Source organism: Lissotriton helveticus, chromosome 3_2, assembly GCF_964261635.1.
Source record: "Lissotriton helveticus chromosome 3_2, aLisHel1.1, whole genome shotgun sequence".
Classification (NCBI taxonomy): Eukaryota; Metazoa; Chordata; class Amphibia; order Caudata; family Salamandridae; genus Lissotriton; species Lissotriton helveticus.
In genome coordinates this window covers 471,660,507-471,684,491 of record NC_136062.1, presented here as the reverse complement: position 1 = coordinate 471,684,491, position 23,985 = coordinate 471,660,507, and positions in this window count along the sequence as shown.

Below are 23,985 nucleotides of genomic sequence, written 5' to 3'. Positions count from 1 at the left end.
CAAAAGTGCTAATGGCAATGCGTCAGGCCATTTAAGACCAGAGCTCGCCTGTATCTTGGCAAGTTTTAGTTTAAGAGTGCCATTATAGCACTCTACTAGTCCAGCTGATTGGGGGTGATTTGCAGCGTGGAACTTTTGTCGGATTCCTAAGCCATCACACACTTTCTTCATCACTTGACCCACAAATTTACTCCCATTATCACTCCAGACCATCCTCGGCAAACCATACCTAGGGAAAAACTCTTTGACAAGGGCTTTAGCTGTGGACAAGGCAGTATTATCTTTCAAGGGATATGCTTCTACCCATCTTGAGAAGGCACAAACAACCACAAGTACGTATTTCAGGTTGTTGCATCTCTCCATGTGAATAAAATCTAGCTGCAAAACCTCGAACGGATACGTCGGAGCAGCAAAATGACCAGCTGGAGTTGGAGTTCCCTTACCAGGATTGTACCTCAGACAAACCATACAATTCTTGACCACATTCTTTGCACATTTAGGAATTCCAGCATTTTGCCATACTGGAGCCAACAACTTACAAATCCTTTTCACACTGATACGAGCCATTCCATGCGCCATCGTAACCACTGCAAGCACGTACGCATCGGGTAACAACCATCGCTGATGCTCTGACAACTCAACCCAACAACCATTCGAATCCAATTTACCCGTGCTCTCTCTCCACACACTCAACTCTTTCTCTGTAGCTTCAGCTTGAATCGACTTCACACTCTCTATCGTATCCTCACACATTCCTCTATCCGGAACCCATCTTGCCGGACCCGCAACATACATTCGACTCATCACATCCCTTGCCACGTCTTTCGCAACTTCGTCTGCAAACGCATTACCACGACCAACATCATCGGTGACCTTCTTGTGTGCACTGCATTTCACAATCGCAACTTGCAACGGCAAGGTAAGTGATTCCAGAGGCTCATTCACCAACTGACCATTCTGAATCTTCGTTCCGTGAGACGTGAGGAACCCACATTCCTTCCACAAACGTCCAAAACTATGAGCCACACCAAACGCATACTGGCTGTCGGTACATATGGTCACTTTCTTTCCTTTTGATAACACACACGCTCTCGTAAGTGCAATCAACTCTGCTGCTTGGGCTGAATTATGTGGGATACGTGCTGCTTCAACAATCGCATGCAAAGTCGTAACAGCATATGCCGCAGTCGTATCACCATTCGGAAGCTTGAAGCATGAGCCATCCACCCATAAGGTACCATCACAATTCGCAAGAGGAGTGTCCCTAAGATCTTTTCTCCCTTTTGTTTCCTCCTCTGTCCTGAGAAAACAATCATGCTGTTCAACAACATCTGTCTCTACTGTAATCAGCAATAACGTGGCTGGATTCAACGTATTGCATCTCTTTATGTGCACATGACTCGCTAAAAGTGTCAGCTCATAACCTGACAATCGAGCACTAGTTAAGTGCTGTGTCTTGGTCCTGTTTAACAAAGTATCCACTGCATGTGGAACCATCACGACCAGCGTATTATTCATCACCAAACCATTAGACTGTCGAATAGAAACAGCTGCTGCCACTGTGGCTCTCAAACAACTCGGCAACGCCCTAGCTACCGGATCCAAAGTCGACGAGAAATACGCACATGGACGTTGCTTGTCCCCAAAAGAATGTGTCTACACTGACAACGCACATCCCTCTCTCTCGTGGACATAAAGTGTGAAAGGCTTACTGTTGTCGGGTGTACCCAACACAGGAGCCGAACACAATGCATTGCGCAATTCGGAAAAACTTTTCTGACAATCTTCAGACCACGGGAGGGGATTCGGTGTATCTTTACAGGTCAATGCCACCAGCGGTTTGGCCAGCAGAGAAAAATTTGGTATCCATTGTCTGCAATATGACGTAATACCCAGAAACGCACGCACTTCTCTCTGTGTAATTGGCACACTCATGTTCGCAATCGCTTGGATTCGTTCTGGGATCAATCTTCTTCCCTCCTTCGATAAGAGATGACCTAAGTAGGTCACTTCTTGTCGACAATACTGTAACTTCAAAAGAGACACCTTGTGATGAAAATCAGACAAATGGCGCAGCAATGACAAAGTAGCTTTCTTACGAATCTCCTCGGTATCGGCAGCAACCAACAAATCATCGACGTACTGAAGAAGAGCAGCACCATCAGGTAAGACAATCGCGTCAAGTTGTGTTTTCAAAGCCTGACTATAGATTGACGGACTCTCACAATAGCCTTGAGGAGCGCGCTAAAACCGGAAGCTTCGACCTCCTAAAGAGAAACCAAAAATATCTCTACTCTCCTCGGCAATCGGGAACCTGAAGAAAGCATTCTCAAATCAATCACCGAAAACCAAGTGGCCGAAGCTGGAAAATTTGTCAATAAGGCAGTGATATCAGGAACAACAGGAAACTGTGGCACAACTATCTTATTCACCTCTCTAAGATCAATCACAAACCTGTAAACAGGTGGCTGAGAAGAGTCAGTGCATTTCAAGACAGGCAAAACAGGGCTATTGCACACATTACCTCTTGTTTCTTCAATTACATCTTTCTCAATTAGATCAGGGATAATCCCTAGCAATGCCCTTTCACCATCACTAGAGATCCTATATTGGGGAATGCGTGGAATTTTAACGTTCGCTTTTAACGTCACAACATATGGCGGTATCTCTAAAAGACCCGCATCGTTAGGACCAGTCGCCCAAAGAATATCAGGAAGAGAAGACAATTCCGTCGGAAGTTTATCCTTTGACAAATACATCGGAGAAACCACTTTCTTACCCAGTGTAAGTTGTACTCCCGAAGGAGAACAGTACAATGTCGCATACAATCTTTTCAACAGATCCAATCCCAACAAGTTCTCACCACAACCTGTCGTCAGAATAAGGGGTGCTTCAAGTTCGCGAGGTCCAACAGAAAGAGACAAAGGATTAGAAATTGGGTTTCTAACAGGGGCGCCAGAAAAACCTACTGAAACATTTGTTAAGCCAGACAAAGGTGCGCCAGGGAGTTTAGAGTGCATAATAGAACTCTTCGTAGCACCAGTATCCAACAGAAAAGGCTCTGACACACCTGATGTAATCACTTCAACATAAGGTCCACTCTGATCTACTGGAACTGAAACAACTCCCTCTCTTTGTCCATGGCTGTCCTAGCAATCATTACCATCCACATTCTCACCTTCAACATACTAGTCGTCAGCATAGTACTGAGTCGTCCTACCAGATGCACCATTCTGCTGATCAAAACTATTCATCGAATTTTGTGGAGGAAAGGAACGTGCATTCTGGGGAAAACCTCCACGTCCCCCCCTCTGGGATTTTGCTGAACACCTCGACCTCTTGCACCCGAAACACCATTCATACGCTGTAACAAAATAGGGCAACTATACTTGAAATGACCCTCTCCCTTACAATATGAACACTGATTGGGGCCTACCAGAAAACGCTGTTGAGGAGACTCGAACCTTTGCGAGTTTCTCTGAAACTGCTGAGGCTGCTGATAATCACGCCGGCTATTACGGAGAGGATACGCTTGCTGTAAAAGCACCTTCGTTTTCAACTCTTTAGTCTTCTTGTCTGCTCTATCTTTCTCTTCCTTATCCCTATTTTCGTAGTACTGTGCAGTAGCCAATATCTGTGGTGAAGAGGAAACGGCCCAAGAACTCTCTGAATCCATCAACTTCTTACATAACTCAGGAAGTAAATTATGTACAAACTTGTCAACAAACAAACGTTGACCACCTTCCGTACTCATGTCTTGACCACTATGGTCTCTTCAAACCTAGTGAAGAAATCAGACACGCTTTCCTCTTTCTTCTGCTTACACGCAGACAATTTGTCCCAGTTTACTCGCATAGCAGGCATTACAGTTTTCATGTATGTAATGATCTTACCAGGAAGTTCTGCAACTACAGGCTCAGGTTTAGCACCACCAACTTGTCGGCCGTCTGCAGCAGTAATATTAACCCATGTATCACCTAACTCCTGCGCATGATCTGTATGACGAATCAAACCCCATAAAGGCTGCGGGACCACATTCCCAAACAACATGTCTATATCAGTTAGATTCATAACACATGAGGCTGCAGTCTGTGATAATTCCTTATAATACCCTGCAGGATTTTTAGGGGGTCAGGCAAAGTTTGCTTAAGAGCCAAAACTTCTGCACGTTTCCACGGAACATGTACCCAAACACGTTGAAAATGAGCTGGTGCAGCTACAATACCAAGATTAACATTGGCCTGAACGGCCTCTTTCCATACCGGAGGAACCTCTCTCATTGGATATTGACGCACCTTTCTCCTAACAGAAGCGTCAGGATCAAACAGCGGCTGAGAAGGAGACTCGCTCCTAAACAACAACAACGTCGCAACTGCTTTCTCAACATCGGAACCCACAATCGTACCTTTCGCAAACTCGGACTGTACACGGAGCAACTCAGACGGAGTCTGTCCCAAATCATCATCTTCCCATTCTTCACGAAGGAAAGTACACACCTTATCGAAAACATATCTCTGCTTCGGTTCTTCCTATTGAGGAAAGACATCCATAACAGATTCTACATTGTATCTTAAAGGACGAGTGACCCATTTACGCGCCAAATGATCCAATACTTCCCTCTCTCGGGAATCAGGCAGTTGGCTACGCAACTGTTTACGCTCTGTAACGGGGGTCTTATTAAATGACCCAAAGAAAGGAGACAAAAGACTAGTAACAGTATCAGTCATTCTCTGTCGAACAGAAGGAGAGGTCGACAGGACAGGAGATAAAGCGGACTGAGAAAAGGTCAACGTAGGAGCAGTAGCAGAGGAGGTGGCAAGAACAGGTGAAAAAGTCGCAGGAATTAAAGGCGGAGCAGGTAGCAAAGTCAGTGGCCCTTGAGGAGGCTGCGCCAAAGGAGTAGGAGCCAACTGTAGAGGAGCTGGCGGCTGTGGAATAACAGGAGGCTGCACAACTGGAGGTTGCACAACTAAAGGTTGCGGAGGTGCTGTAGCACTCTGCGCATAAGGGGGTGGCGAACTCAACAAATGTGACATCAAGGGATCTTTCTCAAGTTCCTTCGCTGCATCTTGCTGAAGAAGCTGGATAGCATTTATCAATCGCCATTTTACGTTGCCTGTGCAACTGCTCACTCGCTTGTTCTTCTTCGTTATCTCTAAACTGTATAGCAGCTTGCATTATCGAGATACCCTTCTCTCTTTTATTTCTCTTTGCTAATTTAATTTCTTTCTGTTTGGCTTCCTTTCGCAATAGGCGGAAAGAGTCAAACATCGCTGGCCGGGCTTTCTTCTTAAAAAGTCTAACCTCTAGATTATCTAAAACTTCCGTATCAAAACTACCATATTGGGGCCATTTGAGGACACCATCTTTCCTAGTGTACCTAATCCATACTTCATTATACGTGATGGGGCCCACGCCATGTTTCACATAAAGCTCATAGGTTGGAGTTCCAATCGGAGGAACCGGACACGAGTCCTCCAATCAGGAATCCCTATTACAACCACAACAAAACAAATTTCCAAGTCTGCTAAGACCAGGCATCTTCGCTCTCTAGTCTAGCTTCAAACTTCAAAGGATTATCGAATACGATAGTCTCGTGAATACACGAGTCCCTCGGCTTTGGTACTTGCAATGCCCAAATCAAAGATCCCAAGGGGATACCCAAAAACCAAGGACTGGGAGACGCTCCACTCATACTTAACTGAGGTATCGATGACGTCACCAGAAGACCCGTCTATCGTCTCGCTCTACAAATCGTCTAAGGCTCCAAGACAGGGCGACAGTCAGGGCAGCAGTCCTTCGTAGCCGTCGGAAAGCGGGGAACCTCGCAGCAAAGACTTTCGGACCACGACGACATACAGGGGTCGATGAAGTGGCTGGCCTTCCTCCAGAATTTTCACACGAAGCTCCTCACGATCATCAGGCTTGGACCAGTACCGCTGAAGTCGCCCCACATTGGGCGCCAAATGAAGAACCGGGTTATTTAGAACCCAGCGGTGCCAGGGGACACACCCGAAGTCTCCGGATTCACCTGTCTCAGAACTACAGAAACGCGGGAACCTCTTGGTGACGTCAAAGAGCAAATTTATTGGCTGCAACCAGTAACAGAGGTCCACGAAGTACAATGGCTGTATATTCGTAGGAGACTGCTCAATCTTACAAAGCAAGCCATTCCGTTGATACCAAATATTGTGCTTCAGGCAAACATTCCTTATTTACAGTTGACCAATCCCATGTGTACACGACAAAAAACATTGCATGACAAACCCACATTTCATTGTCCAGCCCACCATTAATCACTCGGAAAGGCCCAACACTCTTCATCAGATAAGTCAAACGGACCCCTAATAAAAAACGGGCACCTCCTCATCATAAACAGGTCATAAAGAAAGGAGCAGAGACAGGAGCGAGTAAGATAAGACATAGTTGTGTGCAATAAAGGGTTTATGATGTCCTGTGCCTTGATCCTCAATCTTGACCAGCTACTGGGAAAGGAACTGGCCTAACAGGTTTGGCTTCGGGCAACGGAGTCAGCTTGCCCAGGTCGCACAGAAGTCAGCTAAAGGTGTACGTGTCCCAAGGACTCGTTCGGCCTTAGTCATCGGCCTATGTGAGGGCAACCACAAAATGGCTGCCGTGCACAAAATGGAACCCAAGGGTTCAGAACGGAATCCCTGATTTCATGGTGATCTCGTCACTCGAACATGACGAAAATACTTGTACATCTTACACTCGCCATTTTCGGACTACCAAAATTGTCATGATACGACGACCTTTATTAAACGGGTTCAGAATTCACGGAACCTCAGGACAGGGCTGTAAGTGGGCCGGGTCTCACCGGGTCTGAGCACCGACAGTTTTTTTAAGGGGGCCTCGAGATGGGTCTCTTTCAGGCTTTGTTTTGTGCCCTGGCACAGGCAGACTGCATTGACAGCAGGCACATCATGTGCACGTGGTGAGCATTGTAGAGGAAGGGAAATCCTTTAAAGAGAGTCATTTTCTCTCTGGGTTCCCTTTCTCTTTTTGTAACTCAGGATCAGCAGCATTGTCGTGGTGTCACCAGGGCTTTAAGTGAAAGATTTTTCAATATTATATACAATCCATAGTTGCTGCTTATCTTATGCAACTAACAACCATTGACAAAGCCAATAGTCATGACTGTAGGTATGATGTTACTAGTTGTATCATATACCTGGATGCAATGACAGGAACAGCAAAATACAAGTCGGGCAGCACACTGTGCTAAACACAGATTTTTAGCTTACGTGTTTTTATGCCACGCCCTTAATTACATTGACCACGCCCCTTTGAGAGACCCCCAAGTTTTGCATCCCACTTAAAACCCTGGTTGAGGGGTTGCCCAGGGTGCTGTCCTACAAACATCTGACATTCTGCTTCCAAGGTTGACATGCCTCTGACTGACCTTCCCTTGTCTCCCTGCAGGGCGGCGCTATTGTACAACGCGCCCATCAGCTGAAGTGATAATGCTGATAATTTGAACCTGTCTTTACCTGTCTTTACAGGCCCGAAATTCACAACCAGACTTTTAGAACCTGAAGCCCTGATTTGGAACACTTCCTCTGGATCAATCAAAAGAGCTCGCTGCGCATTGAGTGGATGGAGCGCGGCTCCACAGGCGCGAGGGGGTCTGGGAAAAATAGCAGCAAAATTGCCTCTTGTTCTGCGTGAAAAGCAGAATTTGCTTTGTGGATGAAAGAAGGCCAATAAACACAACTCTATCCTCATCACCCAAAAAAAGGGCGGCCTCATTTATGAAAAGTGACGCATTGCTGCGAGAAAACAGCGATGCATCACTTTTCATTGCGCCATCCTTGCGACACCAATGATAAGTCATAGTTACAGTCTGATGCATCATCTCGCAAGGACTTACAGATTCGTCCGTATTTCTGACGTATCTGTAGGCGCAAAAATGATGCATTGCTGGAGTGTGTCACAAAAGTGACGCAACTCCAGCAATGGGTCATTACACATGGGCAAGTCCCATGTGAAATGTGCCCGCGTCAGTCTTACACCTGCGATAAGGCAGGCGTAAGATATTGACGCATTTGCGTCCTAGAAGTGGCACAGTGAAATCTCATAGATTTAATATAACAAGGCCACAAAAACACACACAAATGCTCCCTAAAGAAATTACAGCAGGATGGAGCCACTCTGTTGCCTGGCAAACCTACAAAAGATGCGGCAACACTTGAAAGAAACACTAAATATTACAATGTAAGTTTGACAATAAAGGAAAGCTTGCACACAGAAAAGGCCTGAGGAGGATTAACGACCGGCAGGGGGTGACTCCCGTTGTATAAAATATGGCAACACAAATTAGCCACCTTTGATCAAAATAGTGATAGCTGAGTGCAGGTCCCTTTTATAGGATGAATCCCTTCGCCCACCCATATGTGGCATGCTTCATCATCAGGAACCTCCTAGCACTGCCGGCAACAGAGAACGACCTGAAATGCAGGAGGAGAGAAGTACATGAGGGGGACAGCTCAAAAACACATGCAGTGCCATGGAGAGCGTATCACAAAATGAAGAAGTGGCGCTTGAAAAGCAAGCACGGGAAGCAGAGATGACAGCCAATCAAAAGAGATGGTAACTCGTCAACATTCCATGGGATGGACAAACACAATATCGACAAGCAGGGACACTAAAACAAAGCAGAAAAATGAGAATGACACGAAAGACAACCAATGGTACTCAATGGGCGGGGTCCAAGCCCCTACGTGTTCTTGGTAAGCCACAATAGGTCGCTAAACAGGGAGAGGATGCACCTGACGACTTAAAAAAGGTAAAAGGAAAATAAAAGAAATACACAGTCCCATCAAACCGAAGTATTGTAATCAAAGTACATAATTAAAACTAACCTGGAAATAAAGTTTTAATGTATTTACGACTATGGAACGGGCTGCCACAGAATCTTAGAGTAGCCGACTGCCTGCTGGACTTCAGAAAGGGCTGGAAGACCTTACTGTTTCCTAGGAGCTAGCCTATCTGTTATCAACCTTGAGCCGCAGCTATAGCTGTTACATATTTGTCTGAGAGCCAGGATGCCCGTAGGGCAATAGCAGCGCCATATAAAAACGCATTACATTACATTGCATTACATTAAAAAATAAATAACAAACGAACCCGTAACTAAATTACAAAAAAAGAAACCACCGCACAATCGTTTTGCAGCTGATTTACGTCATTGGTGACCAGGTTCCGGTGGGGGTGACAAGGTATTGAGTTTGTAGGAGGTATTTATGCTTTATGAGGGTATATTGACCAGACTTTGCTCTTTTCTTCCTTCTGATTTTGCTTATGTAACATTATGGTATACAACCTTTAGAACGCAACTTTTACAACGCACTACCATTACAACGAAACTTTTACAACGCAAATACTATTACAACGCATGTATTTACAACGCATGTTTTTACAACGCAGGTACCTTTACAACGCATACCATTACAACGTAAGTATTGGTAAGTATATAATTATATTTAAAATGTTATATGTTTGGTTTTTTTAAAGGGGTATTTTTAGGGTTCAGGGTCAGTTTTGGGTTTGGGTAAAGGGGTATTTTTAGGGTTCAGGGTCAGTTTTGGGTTTTTGGGTAAAGGGGTATTTTTAGGGTTCAGGGTCAGTTTTGGGTTTTTGGGTAAAGGGGTATTTTTAGGGTTCAGGGTCAGTTTTGGGTTTTTGGGTAAAGGGGTATTTTTAGGGTTCAGGGTCAGTTTTGGGTTTTTGGGTAAAGGGGTATTTTTAGGGTTCAGGGTCAGTTTTAGGTTTTTGGGTAAAGGGGTATTTTTAGGGTTCAGGGTCAGTTTTAGGTTTTTGGGTAAAGGGGTATTTTTAGGGTTCAGGGTCAGTTTTAGGTTTTTGGGTAAAGGGGTATTTTTAGGGTTCAGGGTCAGTTTTGGGTTTTTGGGGTAAAGGGGTATTTTTAGGGTTCAGGGTCAGTTTTGGGTTTTTGGGTAAAGGGGTATTTTTAGGGTTCAGGGTCAGTTTTGGGTTTTTGGGTAAAGGGGTATTTTTAGGGTTCAGGGTCAGTTTTGGGTTTTTGGGGTACAGGGTAAAAATAAAGTAAAATTAAATTTAAATTAAATTAATTAAATTAAATTAAATTAAATTAAATTAAATTACATTACATTAAATTATATTAATTTCAATTAATTTACAATTAAAAAATTAATATATACTTACCAATACTTACGTTGTAATGGTATGCGTTGTAAAGGTACCTGCGTTGTAAAAACATGCGTTGTAAATACATGCGTTGTAATAGTATTTGCGTTGTAAAAATTTCGTTGTAACGGTATGCGTTGTAAAAGTATGCGTTGTAACGTCATACAACCAACATTATCACTAGAAGCAGGGCTTTAAGTGGGCCGGGTCTCACCAGGTCTGAGCACCAGCAGTTTTTTAAAGGGGGCCGTGAAACGGGTCTCTATCGGGCTCTGTTTTGTGCCCTGGCACAGGAGGTCGTTTTTTTTTTCTTCCAGTCGGCAGTGACAGCAGGCACATGGATGTGCGCTGCTCACACTGCTCACTTCCCCCTTAGAGGAGAAGTGACGGCATGACGTCATGCCAGGTGTGCGTTGTAGGGGAAGGGAAATCCTTTAAAGAGAGTCATTTTCTCTCTGGATTTCCCTTCTCTTTTTGAAACTGAGGAGCAGCAACATTGTCGTGATGTCACCAGGGCTCTAAGTTGAAGCTTTTTAAATATTATATACAAGCCATGGTTGCTGCTAATTTATCTAATGCAACTAACAACCATTGACAAAGCCAATAATCCTGACTTGTAGGTATGATGTTACTTATTGTATCATATATCTGGATGCAATGACAGAAATAGAAAATACAGTTTGGGCGGCACACTATGCCAAGTTTTGATTTTTTAGCCTAAGTATTTAAGGCACGCGCGTACTTACATTGGCCACGCCCCTTTGAGAGACTCTCCAGTTTTTTCATCCGACTTAAAGCCCTGACTTGAAATATAGAGAAAACAACTGTGAACATGGGGGAGGCGTGCCAACCTCCTATGGGGGTAACAACGTTCATTTATGGAAAATTGTTAATTACCAATATTATGGAGCTATGTGCTGTCTGTCATTTGAGAGAAATGCTAATAAAAAATGCACACAAAAAAACAATAGAACATAAGAACCTTTTAAATTAGGCGTGTCACTGATAAGAGAACTGCTTTCGTCACCTACAATGTACAATGAAGCTCGTGCGACTGGAGTCAGGAGGACAGTGGGCGGTTCATCCAGGCGGTGTATTCAATGCTCTGTCTCTCTGCCCTATTGGGGTCGGGATTGAACCAATCACAGGGGTTTTGATACAAAAGAGGAGGCGATCACTAACAGGGTCGATTGAGCATGAACTCCGTGAGGGTCTCCGGGGGCCAGACCCAGGATCCAATCTTCTTTAAAGGCTCAAGGGGGTGATGTCACTGGTGCTGTGTCCCACAGGTGAAGGGATGCACGTGCGGTGCTGCATCCCAGAGGTGAAGGGATGTGCGCGCAGTGCTGGCTCCCACAGGTGAAGGGATGCTCCTGCGGTGCTGGGTCCCACAGGTGAAGTGATGCACGCGCGGTGCTGCATCCCAGAGGTGAAGGGATGTGCGCGCAGTGCTGGCTCCCACAGGTGAAGGGATGCTCGCGCGGTGCTGGGTCCCACAGGTGGAGGGATGCGCGTGCGGTGCCGTGTCCAACAGGTGAAGGGATGCGCGCGCTGTGCTGCATCCCACAGGTGAAGGGATGCGTGCGCGGTACCGTGTCCCACAGGTGGAGGGATGCACGCGTGGTGCTGGGTCCCACAGGTGAAGGGATGCACGTGGTGCAGTGTCCCACAGGTGAAGGGTTGCACGCGTGGTTCTGTTTGACACAGGTGAAGGGATGTGCACGCGGTGGTGCGTCCAACAGGTGAAGGGATGCACGTGCGGTGCTGCATCCCAGAGGTGAAGGGATGCGCGTGCGGTGCTGTGTCCCACAGGTGAAGGGATGCGCGCGCGGTGCTGAGTCCCACAGGTGAAGGGATGTGTGCGTGGTGCTGAGTCCCCCAGGTGAAGGGATGCGCGTGCGGTGCTGGGTCCAACAGGTGGAGGGATGTGCACGCGGTGGTGCGTCCAACAGGTGAAGGGATGCGCGCGCGTTGCCATGTCCCATAGGTGAAGGGATGCGAACGCAGTGCCGTTTCCCACATGTGAATGGATGCGCGCGCGGTGCCATGTCCCACAGATGAAGGGATGCACGTGCGGTGCTGCATCCCAGAGGTGAAGGGATGCGCGTGCGGTGCTGTGTCCCACAGGTGAAGGGATGCGCGCGCGGTGCTGAGTCCCACAGGTGAAGGGATGCGCGCGCAGTGCTGAGTCCCACAGGTGAAGGGATGTGTGCGTGGTGCTGAGTCCCCCAGGTGAAGGGATGCGCGTGCGGTGCTGGGTCCAACAGGTGGAGGGATGTGCACGCGGTGGTGCGTCCAACAGGTGAAGGGATGCGCGCGCGTTGCCATGTCCCATAGGTGAAGGGATGCGAACGCAGTGCCGTTTCCCATAGGTGAATGGATGCGCGCGCGGTGCCATGTCCCACAGATGAAGGGATGCACGTGCGGTGCTGCATCCCAGAGGTGTAGGGATGCGCGTGCGGTGCTGTGTCCCACAGGTGAAGGGATGCGCGCGCGGTGCTGAGTCCCACAGGTGAAGGGATGCATGCGTGGTGCTGAGTCCCCCAGGTGAAGGGATGCGCGTGCGGTGCTGGGTCCCACAGGTGAAGGGATGCGCGGGCGGTGCTGTGTCCCACAGGTGAAGGGATGCAGGCGTGGTGCCGTGTCCCACAGGTGAAGGGATGCACGTGCTGTGCTGCATCCCACAGGTGAAGGGATGAGCGCGGTGCTGCATCCCCCAGGTGAAGGGATGCGCGCACGGTGTTGAGTCCCACAGGTGAAGGGATGCTCGTGCGGTGCTGGGTCCCACAGGTGAAGGGATGCACGTGCGGTGCTGCATCCCAGAGGTGAAGGGATGTGCGCGCAGTGCTGCTCCCACAGGTGAAGGGATGCGCGTGCGGTGCCGTGTCCAACAGGTGAAGGGATGCGCGCGCTGTGCTGCATCCCACAGGTGAAGGGATGCGTGCGCGGTACCGTGTCCCACAGGTGGAGGGATGCACGCGTGGTGCTGGGTCCCACAGGTGAAGGGATGCACGTGGTGCAGTGTCCCACAGGTGAAGGGTTGCACGCGTGGTTCTGTTTGCCACAGGTGAAGGGATGTGCACGCGGTGGTGCGTCCAACAGGTGAAGGGATGCGCGAGCGTTGCTATGTCCCACAGGTGAAGGGATGTGCACGCGGTGCCGTTTCCCACAGGTGAATGGATGCGCGTGCGGTGCCATGTCCCACAGGTGAAGGGATGCACGTGCGGTGCTGCATCCCAGAGGGGAAGGGATGCGCGTGCGGTGCTGTGTCCCACAGGTGAAGGGATGCGCGCGTGGTGCTGAGTCCCACAGGTGAAGGGATGCGTGCATGGTGCTGAGTCCCCCAGGTGAAGGGATGCGCGTGCGGTGATGGGTCCAACAGGTGGAGGGATGTGCACGCGGTGGTGCGTCCAACAGGTGAAGGGATGCACGCGCGGTGCCATGTCCCACAGGTGAAGGGATGCGCACGCGGTGCCGTTTCCCACAGGTGAATGGATGCGCGCGCGGTGCCATGTCCCACAGGTGAAGGGATGCACGTGCAGTGCTGCATCCCAGAGGTGAAGGGATGCGCGTGCGGTGCTGTGTCCCACAGGTGAAGGGATGCACCCGCGGTGCTGAGTCCCACAGGTGAAGGGATGCGTGCGTGGTGCTGAGTCCCCCAGGTGAAGGGATGCGCGCGCGGTGCTGTGTCCCACAGGTGAAGGGATGCACGCGTGGTGCCGTGTCCCACAGGTGAAGGGATGCACGTGCTGTGCTGCATCCCACAGGTGAAGGGATGAGCGCGGTGCTGCTTCCCCCAGGTGAAGGGATGCACGCACGGTGCGGAGTCCCACAGGTGAAGGGATGCGTGCGCTGTACCGTGTCCCACAGGTGGAGGGATGCACGCGTGGTGCTGGGTCCCACAGGTGAAGGGATGCACGTTGTGCAGTGTCCCACAGGTGAAGGGTTGCACGCGTGGTTCTGTTTGCCACAGGTGAAGGGATGTGCACGCGGTGGTGCGTCCAACAGGTGAAGGGATCCGCGCGCGTTGCCATGTCCCACAGGTGAAGGGATGCGCACGCGGTGTCGTTTCCCACAGGTGAATGGATGCGCGCGCGGTGCCATGTCCCACAGGTGAAGGGATGCACGTGCGGTGCTGCATCCCAGAGGTGAAGGGATGAGCGTGCGGTGCTGTGTCCCACAGGTGAAGGGATGCGCGCGCGGTGCTGAGTCCCACAGGTGAAGGGATGCGTGCGTGGTGCTGAGTCCCCCAGGTGAAGGGATGCGCGTGCGGTGCTGGGTCCAACAGGTGGAGGGATGTGCACGCGGTGGTGCGTCCAAACAGGTGAAGGGATGCGCGCGCGGTGCCGTTTCCCACAGGTGAATGGATGCGCGCGCGGAGCTATGTCCCACAGGTGAAGGGATGCACGTGCGGTGCTGCATCCCAGAGGTGAAGGGATGCGCGTGCCGTGCTGTGTCCCACAGGTGAAGGGATGCGCGCGCGGTGCTGAGTCCCACAGGTGAAGGGATGCGTGCGTGGTGCTGAGTCCCCCAGGTGAAGGGATGCGCGTGCGGTGCTGGGTCCCACAGGTGAAGGGATGCGCGCGCGGTGCTGTGTCCCACAGGTGAAGGGATGCACGCGTGGTGTCGTGTCCCAGAGGTGAAGGGATGCACGTGCTGTGCTGCATCCCACAGGTGAAGGGATGAGCGCGGTGCTGCATCCCCCAGGTGAAGGGATGCGCGCACGGTGCTGAGTCCCACAGGTGAAGGGATGCGCACACGGTGCTGAGTCCCACAGGTGAAGGGATGTGCGCAGTGCTGAGTCCCACAGGTGAAGGGATGCGCGCGTGGTGCTGGGTCCCACAGGTGAAGGGATGTGCGCGCGGTGCTGGCTCCCAGGTGAAGGGATGCTCGCGCGGTGCTGGGTCCCACAGGTGAAGGGATGCACGCGTGGTGCTGAGTCCCCCAGGTGAAGGGATGCGCGTGCGGTGCTGGGTCCCACAGGTGAAGGGATGCGCGCGCTGTGCTGCATCCCACAGGTGAAGGGATGCGTGCGCGGTGCCGTGTCCAACAGGTGAAGGAATGCGTGTGCTATGCTTCATCCCACAGGTGAAGGGATGCGCGCACTATGCTGCATCCCACAGGTGAAGGGATGCGCGCACCGTGCCATGTCCCACAGGTGAAGGGATACGCGCGTGGTGCTGGGTCCCACAGGTGAAGGGATGCGCGTGGTGCAGGGTCCCACAGGTGGAGGGATGTGCACGCGGTGGTGCGTCCAACAGGTGAAGGGATGCGCGCGCCATGCTGCATCCCATAGGTGAAGGGATGCGCGCACCGTGCCATGTCCCACTGGTGAAGGGATGCGCGTGGTGCAGGGTCCCACAGGTGGAGGGATGTGCACGCGGTGGTGCGTCCAACAGGTGAAGGGATGCGCACGCGGTGCTGTGTCCCACAGCTGAAGGGATGCACGTGCAGTGCCGTTTCCCGCAGGTGAAGGGATGCACGCGCGGTGCCATGTCCCACAGGCGAAGGAATGCGCGTGCGGTGCCGCGTCTCACCGGTGAAGGGATGCACGCGCGGTGCTGCCTCCCACAGGTGAAGGGATGCGCGCGCTGGTGCCTGCTCCCCTGTCGGTGCCAGTACCTGCTCCCCTGTTTGTGCCAGTACTGACTCCCCTGTCGGTGCCGGTACCTGCTCCCCTGTTGGTGCCGGTATCTGCTCCCCTGTCGATGCCGGTATCTGCTCCCTGGTACCTGCTCCCCTGTTGGTGCCGGTACTTGCTCCCCTGTCGGTGCCGGTACCTGCTCCCCTGTCTGTGCCGGTACCTGCTCCCTGGTACCTGCTCCCCTGTCGGTGCTGGTACCTGCTCCCCTGTTGGTGCCAGTACCTGCTCCCCTGTTGGTGCCGTTACTTGCTCCCCTGTTGGTGCCGGTACCTGCTCCCCTGTCGGTGCCAGTACCTTCTCCCCTGTCGGTGCCGGTACCTGCTCCCCTGTCGGTGCCGGTACCTGCTCCTGTGTTGGTGCCAGTACCTGCTTCCCTGTCTGTGTCACCTGTACCTGCTCCCCTGTTGGTGCCAGTACCTGCTCCCTTGTTGGTGCCAGTACCTGCTCCCCTGTCGGTGCCTGTACCTTCTCCCCTGTCGGTGCCTGTCGGTGCCAGTACCTTCTCCCCTGTTGGTGCCGGTACCTGTTCCCCTGTCGGTGCCGGTACCTGCTCCCCTGTCCGTGCCGGTACTGACTCCCCTGTCAGTGCCCGGTACCTGCTCCCCTGTCCGTGCCGGTACCTGCTCCCTGGTACCTGCTCCCCTGTTGGTGCCGGTACTTGCTCCCCTGTTGGTGCCGGTACCTGCTGCCCTGTCGGTGCTGGTGCCTGCTCCCCTGTCGGTGCTGGTGCCTGCTCCCCTGTCGGTGCCAGTACCTGCTACCCTGTCCGTGCCGGTACTGACTCCCCTGTCGATGCCGGTACCTGCTCCCTTGTTGGTGCCAGTACCTGCTCCCCTGTCGGTGCCGGTGCTTGCTCCCCTGTTGGTGCCGGTGCCTGCTCCCCTGTCGGTGCCAGTACCTGCTCCCCTGTCCGTGCCGGTACTGACTCCCCTGTCGGTGACGGTACCTGCTCCCCTGTCGGTGCCGGTACCTGCTCCCCTGTCGGTGCAAGTACCTGCTCCCCTGTCCGTGCCGGTACCTGCTCCCCTGTAGGTGCAAGTACCTGCTCCCCTGTCCGTGCCGGTACCTGCTCCCCTGTCGGTGCCAGTAACTGCTCCCCTGTCCGTGCCGGTACCTGCTCCCCTGTCCGTGCCGGTACCTGCTCCCCTGTCCGTGCCGGTACCTGCTCCCCTGTCGGTGCCGGTACCTGCTCCCCTGTCGGTGCCAGTACCTGCTCCCCTGTCGGTGCCGGTACCTGCTCCCCTGTCCGTGCCGGTACCTGCTCCCCTGTCGGTGCCGGTACCTGCTCCCCTGTCGGTGCCGGTACCTGCTCCCCTGTCGGTGCCAGTACCTGCTCCCCTGTCGGTGCCGGTACCTGCTCCCCTGTCCGTGCCGGTACCTGCTCCCCTGTCCGTGCCGGTACCTGCTCCCCTGTCGGTGCCGGTACCTGCTCCCCTGTCGGTGCCAGTACCTGCTCCCCTGTCGGTGCCGGTACCTGCTCCCCTGTCCGTGCCGGTACCTGCTCCCCTGTCGGTGCCAGTACCTGCTCCCCTGTCGGTGCCGGTACCTGCTCCCCTGTCCGTGCCGGTACCTGCTCCCCTGTCGGTGCCGGTACCTGCTCCCCTGTCGGTGCCGGTACCTGCTCCCCTGTCGGTGCCAGTACCTGCTCCCCTGTCGGTGCCGGTACCTGCTCCCCTGTCCGTGCCGGTACCTGCTCCCCTGTCCGTGCCGGTACCTGCTCCCCTGTCGGTGCCGGTACCTGCTCCCCTGTCGGTGCCAGTACCTGCTCCCCTGTCTGTGCCGGTACCTGCTCCCTGGTACCTGCTCCCCTGTCGGTGCTGGTACCTGCTCCCCTGTTGGTGCCAGTACCTGCTCCCCTGTTGGTGCCGTTACTTGCTCCCCTGTTGGTGCCGGTACCTGCTCCCCTGTCGGTGCCAGTACCTTCTCCCCTGTCGGTGCCGGTACCTGCTCCCCTGTCGGTGCCGGTACCTGCTCCTGTGTTGGTGCCAGTACCTGCTTCCCTGTCTGTGTCACCTGTACCTGCTCCCCTGTTGGTGCCAGTACCTGCTCCCTTGTTGGTGCCAGTACCTGCTCCCCTGTCGGTGCCTGTACCTTCTCCCCTGTCGGTGCCTGTCGGTGCCAGTACCTTCTCCCCTGTTGGTGCCGGTACCTGTTCCCCTGTCGGTGCCGGTACCTGCTCCCCTGTCCGTGCCGGTACTGACTCCCCTGTCAGTGCCCGGTACCTGCTCCCCTGTCCGTGCCGGTACCTGCTCCCTGGTACCTGCTCCCCTGTTGGTGCCGGTACTTGCTCCCCTGTTGGTGCCGGTACCTGCTGCCCTGTCGGTGCTGGTGCCTGCTCCCCTGTCGGTGCTGGTGCCTGCTCCCCTGTCGGTGCCAGTACCTGCTACCCTGTCCGTGCCGGTACTGACTCCCCTGTCGATGCCGGTACCTGCTCCCTTGTTGGTGCCAGTACCTGCTCCCCTGTCGGTGCCGGTGCTTGCTCCCCTGTTGGTGCCGGTGCCTGCTCCCCTGTCGGTGCCAGTACCTGCTCCCCTGTCCGTGCCGGTACTGACTCCCCTGTCGGTGACGGTACCTGCTCCCCTGTCGGTGCCGGTACCTGCTCCCCTGTCGGTGCAAGTACCTGCTCCCCTGTCCGTGCCGGTACCTGCTCCCCTGTAGGTGCAAGTACCTGCTCCCCTGTCCGTGCCGGTACCTGCTCCCCTGTCGGTGCCAGTAACTGCTCCCCTGTCCGTGCCGGTACCTGCTCCCCTGTCCGTGCCGGTACCTGCTCCCCTGTCCGTGCCGGTACCTGCTCCCCTGTCGGTGCCGGTACCTGCTCCCCTGTCGGTGCCAGTACCTGCTCCCCTGTCGGTGCCGGTACCTGCTCCCCTGTCCGTGCCGGTACCTGCTCCCCTGTCGGTGCCGGTACCTGCTCCCCTGTCGGTGCCGGTACCTGCTCCCCTGTCGGTGCCAGTACCTGCTCCCCTGTCGGTGCCGGTACCTGCTCCCCTGTCCGTGCCGGTACCTGCTCCCCTGTCCGTGCCGGTACCTGCTCCCCTGTCGGTGCCGGTACCTGCTCCCCTGTCGGTGCCAGTACCTGCTCCCCTGTCGGTGCCGGTACCTGCTCCCCTGTCCGTGCCGGTACCTGCTCCCCTGTCGGTGCCAGTACCTGCTCCCCTGTCGGTGCCGGTACCTGCTCCCCTGTCCGTGCCGGTACCTGCTCCCCTGTCGGTGCCGGTACCTGCTCCCCTGTCGGTGCCGGTACCTGCTCCCCTGTCGGTGCCAGTACCTGCTCCCCTGTCGGTGCCGGTACCTGCTCCCCTGTCCGTGCCGGTACCTGCTCCCCTGTCCGTGCCGGTACCTGCTCCCCTGTCGGTGCCGGTACCTGCTCCCCTGTCGGTGCCAGTACCTGCTCCCCTGTCGGTGCCGGTACCTGCTCCCCTGTCGGTGCCGGTACCTGCTCCCCTGTCGGTGCCAGTACCTGCTCCCCTGTCGGTGCCGGTACCTGCTCCCCTGTCCGTGCCGGTACCTGCTCCCCTGTCGGTGCCGGTACCTGCTCCCCTGTCGGTGCCGGTACCTGCTCCCCTGTCGGTGCCAGTACCTGCTCCCCTGTCGGTGCCGGTACCTGCTCCCCTGTCCGTGCCGGTACCTGCTCCCCTGTCCGTGCCGGTACCTGCTCCCCTGTCGGTGCCGGTACCTGCTCCCCTGTCGGTGCCAGTACCTGCTCCCCTGTCGGTGCCGGTACCTGCTCCCCTGTCCGTGCCGGTACCTGCTCCCCTGTTGGTGCCGGTACTGACTCCCCTGTCGGTGGCGGTATCTGTTCCCCTGTCGGTGCCAGTACCTTCTCCCCTGTCGGTGCCGGTACCTGCTCCCCTGTCGGTGCATCAAGGGATGCTTGTGACGATCATAAAGCATCCCCCTGTGAGTGGGGCAGGGTCTCTTCCGTTTTCATAGTAGTGGATTCTGTCCCCCTGAAGGGCAGTCCAACAGGAGTTGATACGTTCGTCATCATTAGAGGACACACTGATGCTGAGTAGCTATGCCATACTACTGCTAGTTCTGTAGCAATATATTGAACTTAGGGAGGACAACTATTCAGGCTCTTTAAATCTTCCTCTCATTCCTTTTTTAAAGTATATATTTACCAGTGGCGTAGCTAGCCCTCTGGCCCCCCGTGGCGGTCCCTGCATTTACCACTCTGCGGCAGCCACAGTTGAAGACCGGGGAGGGGGGGGGGGCTGGATTCTCCGCTGGCGTGTATTCTCCATCATGCGGCAACCGCCACTGATATTTATGATATGATATTTGTGTCTCATGATTTCTTTCCATGATATTTTGTTAGAACACCATGGGCACGCCTTTGCATTACAAAAAGAGGTTGTTGTTCTTTATTTGTTGTTTTTAGTGTTGCAGCCCAAAACCAAAGCCACTTACCTAACTCAAAACATGTGTTAAAGGGCCTGATTTTTATCTTAGCAGATGGGTTATTCTGTCACAATGGTGAGGGGTGTCCCATTTCCCAATATATAAACCATTATATCCTACGGGATTTATATTTCGGAGGACAGGATATCCGTCTCCGCTGTGACGGAGTAACCCGTCCGCCAACATCTAAATCAGTCCTATAGTTTCTGCTCATCAAACCCTCCCCCGCTGCTCTTGTGTGCAGTTCTTCCTTTGGCAGCGTCTGCTCAAGCGGCCCGTGCCTTGCTGCGGCAATCCCTCCTGTGCACGCAACGCTTGTCCTTTGTTGACACAGCTTGAAGCATCATGTGCATGCGTGCAGTGTCACTGGAATGTCGGATTTAACTTTGCAGAGGAGACAAGCAGCATCAGTGGTACAATGGTTGCGATGGAATACATTGTTCTGAGGACAGATATCCAGACTGCGGAGGCCTGGAGAAGGAGGGCTTTGCACCTGCTTGAAAGGTGCCTTTCCCACCACTTCTTAGGGTTTGCAGAGAACATATGGGAAATTGAGCACAGAATATCATAGAATGAGAAAAGGGAAAAAAAATCACTTCTTTAGTGTATGTTTTGCAGATCTGTGCCAGCACCTAGTCGATAGTAAGCTGACTGAACCCAGGAAGCTTGCTATGGAGGCGGACCGCTGGGTGAGTACCTGGGTCCACAAGAAAGTGTTTGGGGGATACTCAGCCACAGGTGGGCAGGGCCCCAGCAGAAAAGTGGGGAGACAAGGGTAAAACACAGCAGTTCTCTAAAGGGCCCCAAACTAACACCCAGGGTAAAGGTTCCCATCCCCCCTGAGATAAGAAGCAATGGGTCTCTTCAGGAAAGCCTGGTGAGAGTGGCCCACAAGTGTTTTTCATGTAACCAGGTGGGCCACATGAAGGGGGACCCCAAGTGCCCTAAGTGGGCACAGCCACCCACTGGTGGACAGTCCAAGGTGTTGGCTAGTGTAGCACTTGGGGAGGAATAGAACCCACAGGAGGTTGGGGATCCTGCAGAAATGACCTTCGTCTCACTAGGGGACAGTGAGATAGACCCATGAAACCGGTGCTCCCTAACACAAAGAAATACAGCACCTGGGCGACCATCAATGGGAAAAGGGTAGAGGCTCTCAGAGATACTGGAGCCAGTGTGACCATAGTCTGGTGTCACCTGGTCTCTCAGAAGCATGTAGTCCCCGGGGCATTCCACCAAGTAAGTGCCGTGGAAAATTCGGAGCGCCAGTGTCTGGTGGTGCAGGTTCCCTTTGAGTGGGGGGGGTGGGGTCTCAGGTCCCTTCAGGGTGGTTGTGAGCCCTCCCATGCATGTAGATTGTGTGCTAGGTAACGACCTGGAGCAGTCCTTAAGGAAGGATGTTGAGCTCAGGTCTCACTTGGAGATGCTTGGGTTTCCAGAGTGGGCATGCGTGTCCACTCTGTCAATGGCAGCCAGAGAGGGTGATCAAGAGGACTTGGAGCCTGAAACTGTAGCCCAAGTCCCGGTCAAGAGTAAGGGCATGGGGCGCTGAAAACCGGCCCCTGGCGTTCCCACGGACCGAGAGGAGGCGGACCTCAAGGGGGATGCCCCGGTGCCTACAGGGGAACAGGTACCTGAACTGGGGAACATCTCGGAGCTGACTCATTGGTAGCAAGAAGGGGGTCCCACCGGGGAGGAATTCTGCGAGGAGCAGAAAGAGTGCCCTTCTCTGGATGGTCTGCGGTGGCAGGCTACAGACCAGGCAGCTGGTGATCAGTCCGGATCACATTGGATCTACTAGGAGAATGATCTCCTGTATAGTGAGCCTAAGGTTGCTGAGCCTGGGTCAGCCCGTAGCTGGTGGTACCCCAGCATTTCAGGACCTTCCTACTGGGTCTGTCTCATGACGTGCATTTGGCAGGACATTTGGGGCAGAACAAGACCTTTGATAGACTTGTCACCCACTTCTTCTGGCCCCCAAATGCGAAAGCAGTCAAATGGACATTGCAGGTCTTGCCAAACTTGCCAGGCAAGTGGTAAGAGCGGAAGGAAGGTCAAAGCTCCTATCCAGCCTTTTCCAGTCGTTGGAACACCCTTTGAAAGGGTAGGGAGGGACATTGTGGGGCCACTGGTTCCCAAGACAGCCATAGCCAACAGGTACATCCTGGTCTTGGTGGACCATGCCAACCGGTACCGGGAGGCAATCCCTCTCAGAACAAGGAAAGCGCCAGTGGTGGGCCGGGCATTAATGTGATATTTTCCCACATGGGGTTCCCCAGAGACTTGGTTTCTGATAGAGGGGCCACTTTTATATCCAAGTATATGACATCCCTGTGTAAGGAGTGTGGTGTAACCTACAAGTTCACCACCCCTTAACACCCGCAAGGTAACGGTCTGGTAGAGAGTTTCAACCAGACCTTGAGGGGCATGATTAAGGGTCTAACTGAACTCATGAGGCATAAGTTGGACGTCCTCTTGCCATGCCTTCTCTTAGCATACAGGGAGGTGCCACAGAAGTCTCTTGGGTTACAGTCCCCTTGAGCTTCTGTATGGTCACCCTGTGAGAGGACCTCTGAGTTTGGTGAAGGAAGGCTGGGAGGCAGCTCCCAGGAAAACTCCCTAGGATGTGTTTAGTTACATGCTGGCCTTCAGAAACCAACCTGCCCGCTTCAGGATACTCACTCAGGTGAACCTAGAAGCCAGCCAGGAAGAAGTGATGAAGTGGTATAACCTGAATGCCAATCTGGTCGAATTTCAACCTGGGCAGAAAGTGTGGGTTATGGCCCCAGTGGAACCTTGTGCCTTGCAGGACAAGTGGACTGGGCCGTTTGAGGTGATGGAGCGCAAAAGTGATGTCACCTACCTGGTGGATTTGCAGGCTTCAAGGAACCCTTTGAGGGTCCTCCATGTGAACCGCCTGAAGCCCCACTTTGAGAGGTCCAAAGTGAGCATGCTCTTGGCGACAGATGATCGGGTAGAAGAGGAGAGTGAACCTCCCCCTGAACTCCTGTCTGCCAAGGAGCACGATGGGTCTGTGGAAGGTGTGATCCTCTTCCCTACCCTGACCCCTGAGGAGCAGAACGACTGTTGCCAAGTGTTGGGTCAGTTTGCCCCACTGTTCTCTCCGGCCCCAGGTGTTACTCACTGATGTACCCATGACATGGATACCAGTGACAGCCCTCCTGTGAAGGACAAGATTTACATATTGACTGACCGTGTCAAGGCTAACATCAAAGAGGAAGTCTCTTAGATGTTGGCGTTAGGGGTGATTGAGCCTTCCAGCAGTCCTTGGGCCAACCCAGTGGTCTTGTTCCAAAGGCCGCTGTACCCAGAACCACTCCAGAACTGCGGTTTTGTGTGGGCTACCGGGGGCTCAATGCCATCATCAGGACTGATGCACACCCCATCCCCAGAGCTGATGAGCTCATTGATCGGTTGGGAGCAGCCAAGTTCCTCAGCACTTTCGATTTAACATCTGGGTACTGGCAGATTTCCCTAACCGAGGGGGCCAAGGAGGGGTCAACATTCTCAACCCCTGAAGGACATTACCTGTTCCGGGTGATCCCCTTTTGGTTGAAGAATGCCCCTGCCACCGTTCAGAAGTTGGTCAACCAGGTGTTGGCCGGACTGGAGAATTTCAGTGCCGCCTACTTGGATGGCATTGCAGTGTTCAGTTCCAGCTGGGCAGAGCACTTGCAGCACCTTGGTAATGTGTTGAGAGCTCTGCAAAGGGCAGGCCTCATGATCAA